This window comes from Stegastes partitus, unplaced genomic scaffold (genome assembly GCF_000690725.1).
Source record: "Stegastes partitus isolate 25-593 unplaced genomic scaffold, Stegastes_partitus-1.0.2 Scaffold824, whole genome shotgun sequence".
Classification (NCBI taxonomy): Eukaryota; Metazoa; Chordata; class Actinopteri; family Pomacentridae; genus Stegastes; species Stegastes partitus.
In genome coordinates this window covers 323,735-329,740 of record NW_007578555.1, presented here as the reverse complement: position 1 = coordinate 329,740, position 6,006 = coordinate 323,735, and the positions used below count along the sequence as shown (strand labels likewise).

At 47.5% G+C, this 6,006-nt stretch overlaps 1 protein-coding gene across 1 annotated transcript in view; it reads right to left on the bottom strand.

Moving 5' to 3' along the window:
* cers2b (ceramide synthase 2b) overlaps nucleotides 1-4,913 on the bottom strand; it is a 36,493-nt gene extending 31,580 nt beyond the window's left edge. Inside the window, exon 1 of the mRNA XM_008292701.1 lies at nucleotides 3,020-4,913. The gene's annotated coding sequence lies outside the window, so the exon portion shown is untranslated. The remainder of the gene's footprint in view (nucleotides 1-3,019) is intronic.
* Between the last annotated feature and the right edge of the window lie 1,093 nt (nucleotides 4,914-6,006).

The following is a 6,006-nucleotide window of genomic DNA, read 5'->3' as shown; positions in this document are numbered from 1 at the left end:
AAGGTGTAGAGATGATGGATGGATTTAGTTCAAAACGTCCTCAGACTGATGCACCGATGATCAGAGCAGCTGATCCTCACAGACGATAGAAAATCTCCTGCTAGCAGCGATCTGACGGATCAGTGGCCTCAACCATCTTAAATGATTAATTAGAGAAATTAAAGCGTTTAAAATTGAAGCGGCTGGATTGTTAACGAGCATCGACTGACTGTTTTCACCACAAACTATTATTTATATATGAATCAGAACCAAAGACTCAATATGGGCCTGATGCAGGTTCTTCTGTTCTCTCTTTTTGTACCTTTAGATTGTATATTTGTATATTTTTAGCTTATTATTTGTTTAGCGTACATAGTTTTTAGTACGTATAAGTTTCAACTGTGTGTTTTTATTTAATGGGGGTTTCAGTTCAGAACCAACAATAAATTAACTCTGACTGTGGTTTTTAATTCTACAGCTGATCAGTTTCAGGAGGTGACTTGTTTATCTGGAACTATCGGCGGCACAGCGTGACCAGAAACAGAACCTCCGTTACTGGCATTAAAGCCTTTCTCGTCTCCAGGTCTCAGTGAATCCTGGATCCTGGATGCAGCCTCGTCAGCGGGAACCCGGGTCGTGGATCTGCAGCTCTCCGGCTGACTCAGCCACATCCTTCACATTTCACAGATTCTCCGGCCGGTTTACGGACTTGATCACATTAAAGCGGACACGTGCTGGTCACAGGACGCAGCGACCCAATGAATTATGGATGAGGACGCGCTGAATGCAGCTGTTCAGGAGGACGTCCTGCTGGTCCTGCCCTGGACGAGGGCAGCGGGGCAGTTATCTGCCCCCTGGGGGGAGGTGAGGTGACTGGACCAGCGCTGAGTCACAGCTAAGACGTAGTCATGGACAGATAGCCGCTCCTCTGGTCAGGGAGACGACGACCGACCGATCATCACTAATTAATGACGATTAATCAGCTTCACACAAACAACTGATCGATTGATCCAGAAATCAGCTTTTGTTGGAGACATGTGACCATTTCTGCACAGTCGGTCTTTTATTTTATTACAGCAGATGTGGTGGCAAACTGTCAGCGGTTGAAGAAGGAACCCAATGATTCAGTTGATCTTTACTGTTATTGATCATCTATTAAGCACCAATAAAAACGTCTGAACTCTGGTTCAGCTCCTCCAGTCTGAAGGTTCTCTGGGTTCTTTCCTCTGTGACACTAAACTGGACCTCTCTGGACTGAACAGGACGTTTGAGGAAACTCTGATCCACGTGTTCTGACATTTTAAAGACCAAACAACTGATTGATTGATCTAGAAACTAATCGGCCCAGATTGGAACCCGCTGAAGTCATCGACACTGAGGCCACGTTCACACGTAGCCGGTATTCACCAAAACGGATCCACGTTTTCATAAATAACCCGGTTCTCACCACAAATCCGCATCAACACGTGGTTCAGAGCTGCTATGAGCTGCCAGACCTACAGGGGGCAGTGTAACAAGAAGCATAAAGCCATGCTAGCCAATCAGAATCCTGGAAAAACCACAACAACGACCACTTCCTGTTCCTTCAACGATAATGGGGTGGTTAGTTTGGACCGACGGAGACGTGGAGCTGCTCCGACATGTGCTGTCAGAGACACAACAAGCAAACGCTGGAAACATGTCAGTCCTTATATGGTAAACATGGTCGCACACGTATGACGCTTTAGTCGCTCACTGTGACGTCAGACTCCGCCTCCTCCCGTCTGCATGCAGACGTACAGATGGAGTTTTCAGATGTGATGGTTTTCGGCGACTCGTAGCTTCGTCTACGTGTCAACCAAAGACTCGTGGAGGTGTCAGCGTCCGGCTGTGTGTAGACGAGGACTCAACTCCAGTCAGTCTGACGTAATTAAAGGAACAAACAAACCGTCATGAACTGATCCTCTGAGTCACGCTGAGCTGCTCGTCTGTTTCATTAACATCTTTGTTTTCAGCTGCAGTTTGAAAGACTTAAAGAAGCGACCGACGACCGTTCTTCACTTCGGACAGATTCATGAACCTGATCGTCCTGAGTGTTCGTCCACATGGAGCTGCTCTGATGTTTGGTCACATTGGTAAAGTGTGGAGCCAGAAAATAATTCACAAAATTCACATTGAAGCAGCTGCAGTCACAGAATTCAGACGTTTTACCTTAAAACCAATCAAACCAACGACCAGAACAGTTGGAGACAAATTTAAAAGTTGAACTAATCGATTGATCATCATGAGAAGAACCAACCTCCAGAGTTTAGCTGAACTCAGTGTTTCTGGTGAGACTGTTGGTCACCGCTGACTCACTCAGTCACGTCACAAAGTCCAGAAGTTCTGGTTCAACAGAACAGTTCATCTCTGGATAATAAAGTGAGTTTGATGAAACATCTCAACTTTAGGCTCAGATTTGTCTTTTTTTTTTTATTCTGACATTGAAGAAGCTGAATTTAGACTTTTTGTCTTAAAAAGTTCCTCAGACTGATGAACGTTATCAGAGCAGCTGCTGATTGGTTTAATGGTTGACGACTAATCGGTTAATCGTTGCTCTGATGAGGCTCATCGTGGTTCCGGCCTCTGATGGGGCCTGGGTCGGTCCTGGAGAGCTTCCTGCTGACTCCAGCAACTTTAATCAACTGAATCTGGACTTTTCTGCTGTTTTTAGACTCTGTGCTGCTGGAGCTTCTCAACTCCTGCGTCCTGGTGAAGTGTGTGTGTGTGTGTGTGTGTGTGTGTATGTGTGTGTTTGTGAGCTGCGGTGAGAATGTGGCCCTCCGCCGCTGAACAAACTTTCCTGGAGCCACCTTTGGTCTCTCAGCGCCGTTAAATGTGCTTTTTGGGGTTTTGTGCTGTTCGGAACGCGTCCGGGCCTGTTGGGTACCGGGCCTGGTGGGTACCGGGCCTGGTGGGCACCGGGCCGCTCCGTGGTGCGTCATGACGTGAGGACGCGCAGCGTGCGTCTGCCGCAAACACTCAATAAGCGAACAACGACATGAAAGTGAGCGTTTCTTACTTTGGTGTTTGTCTTCTCGGTGCCCGGAGTGAGAATCAGCGCTCCGGCCGACAGTTGAAGCCGCCCGTCGGGGTCTCGGTGCTCCGGCGGCTCCGGCCGCCAGATAACGGTCCGCGGGCTGCGAGGCGCTCAGTGTCCGGCGTCAGCGTCCGGACCGAGCTTTACATGTTTCCATGGAGCACAAAGTGTTTTCCTCCGGCTGCAAAGTCGCTACAGATGTGGAGGAGGACGTGGATGCTGCAGTGCGGCGGACGCGGCTCCGGTTCTCCTCCGCGGCCCTTCTTCTCTCCGCGGCGTCGAGCTCCGGACGGGTCTCCTCCTGCTGCTCCGTGCGTCCCGGGAGGCGGCGGCGGGGTCTGCGAGGGTGTGTGGCCGGAGAGAGGCGCGGGTCGGCCGGCAGCGGAGCGCACTGAGGGCGGAGGGGGAGGAGGAGGCTCGGATAACGGAGGAGGAGGGACGCCGTGACGTCCGGAGCGCACGAGGAGCGTCACCGCGGGCTGACACACATCCGGAGGAAAAGTTGAGTCCATCCGTGTTCCTGGATCAGGGTCCGGCCCAGCAGCAGCTCTGATTCCTCCACGTGGTGGATCTCTGGACCATCAGCTGAACTTGTCTGAATCAGCAGAACTTCAGACCTTCAGCAGCTCCTCAGATGTTCCTCAAACAGCCTCAAGTTCCTCTGAGAGAAGAACTCTTAAAAGATGAGCCCAGAAAGTCTGGGACTCATCAAACTGGTCCAAAGTGAGACTACATCTGTAAATAAGAAGAAAAGGAGAAAGAATCCACGTGTGTCTGAACGTACATGAAGCTCGGTTCCTCATCACAGGTTACTGATCCACTCCTGGTTCTGATCCATGAGAAACAACATTTCAGGTTCTGTCTGTAATAGTTCCTGAGAAAAGTTTCATGTAGTTTTTAACAGCAGCTGTTTGTTTGTTTGTTTGTTTGTTTGTTTGCAGATTTTGGTTCGTTTTATTTACAATTTTAATCCGTTGTCAAAACAAACAACAACAAAAACAGGAACCTGCTGAAGTTGGCGGATCCACAGTAAAGCTGGAGAGGATCTCATACATGGAGCTCAAATGATGAACTGTTTTTGTTCAGTCTTCAGTCAGACGTGGTTCTGGACACGATGGAGCTTCAGGATGTAAAATGCAGCCGAGTGTGAAACAGCAGAAAGCAGCTGATAAAGATGGAACATGATGATGTGTGCCGTAGTTTAAAGAAAAAATGATTCAGGATTTAAAAAATGTGAAATAATTCTGTTATTTCACAGATTTGTCCTGTTTTGGTGAATTAAACATGAAATCAGTAAAATCACAGAAATCAGGACGACTGCTGTCAGAGAAACAAATCAGTCTGATTTCTACAAACCATGCTGTGATCTTTATCATCATATTAGATCGCTTCAGACACACTCGTGTTTTTGGAGTTGTCACAGCGTTTCTGTGGGTTCAGCGTCTGAACTCAGGGTCTTTGGGTCGAGGACAGAACACGACGTTTGAAACACTCATCAGCAGGTCTCATAACAAAAACTAACCCATGAGTCCAGAAAATAACCAAGTTGCAGCTCGACTTTCACCAAAACCTGCACGTATTTGATCTTCTCTTGCACCAGACGTGGTTCTGGAGGTCTGCAGGTCTCTGAACTGGTCTCGGTCCAGATTAGAACTCATGCTGCAGCTGCACACGGACGGTTTTGGTTCTCCTGGTTTTCCAGATGATAGATAATAATCCTGTTCTTAGACAGTAAATATGATCCAGAAGGTGAAGACGGGTCGCTCAGTGAAGCCCACTGGGTCACTGATACCGACACATGAGGAACCTGCAGCTTCTCGCTCACCTTTAATAAACTTCAGTCTGTGTTTCTAAACTCTGGTTTCTGTGAATGTTTGCCAGAGTCAGTGAACGCCTCGTGGACTCGCTCCTCAGTGGAACAGAATCTGTTTGTTTTTCCTGTTTTCACCACATTTTAATATGAAGTGATTTTATTTGAGCAGCAGGTTTCTTCTGGCTGGAAATGACACGAACACGTGACAGTGAACAAGCTCTTCCATTCATTTGACCACTTTCAGCGTTTTCTTCCTGCTCTTGTTTGCTGTCGGATCAGATGAAGCTGTGAGGAGACGCAGTGATGCAGCTTCTGTTTGGACACAAAGTAAACTCAGTGAAGACGACATAGAACCGGGTCAAACTCACCAGAACATCTCCAACAGAAGAAACCTGTTGGACAAATAAAAGCTCACGATGAATCACAACGAGCATCGATGTTTAAGTGTCAGAACAAAGCCAGGATTCCTGCACGTGTTCTGATAAGATGAGCAGCAGGTAAAGACTCCAGCATGGATCAGGTTCAGGCTTTACGGTTCCATACATTTCTTGTTATACACTTTGTTTACTTTGTTTACCAAAAACAACAACAACAACAACAAACCAAACAACTCGTGTCCACAGAAGTCCTCTATCACAGGTTAGTAGTTCAGAATCATCTTCACCATCTGCACCACGCTGTTCAGTTCTCTCACCTGTTTGTGTCTTTTCCAGCCAACAGGAGTCTGCTGGTCCAATGAGTGCTGGACCAGTCCAACGAGTGCTGGACCAGTCCAACGAGTGCTGGACCAGTCCAGCTCTGCATCTGGTTGGTCCACATCCAGCAAACAGTCCCAGAACAATAAAGATTCTCTATAAACCAGAACGTAGCATGAATGTGAAGACGTCTGGCTTCAACCAGCAGAACACTTCCTGATCATTTTCTTATTTATTCTTATATACGGAGCACTGATGCGTATCAGAGGTCGTCCACGTGGGTCCAGAACCGAGCACGGCGCTGCTGTTGCTCATTTATGTGGCTGGATGCTGGAGGACGACTGGAGATGTTTGGCGGCGCTGATCCATGTTGGGTGAAGATGTGTAAACTGTTCTCGGTCTTGTTTTTCTTTTTTTGGTTTATTTGTTCTTTTGTTTATTTGTTTGTTTGTTTGTTTTCT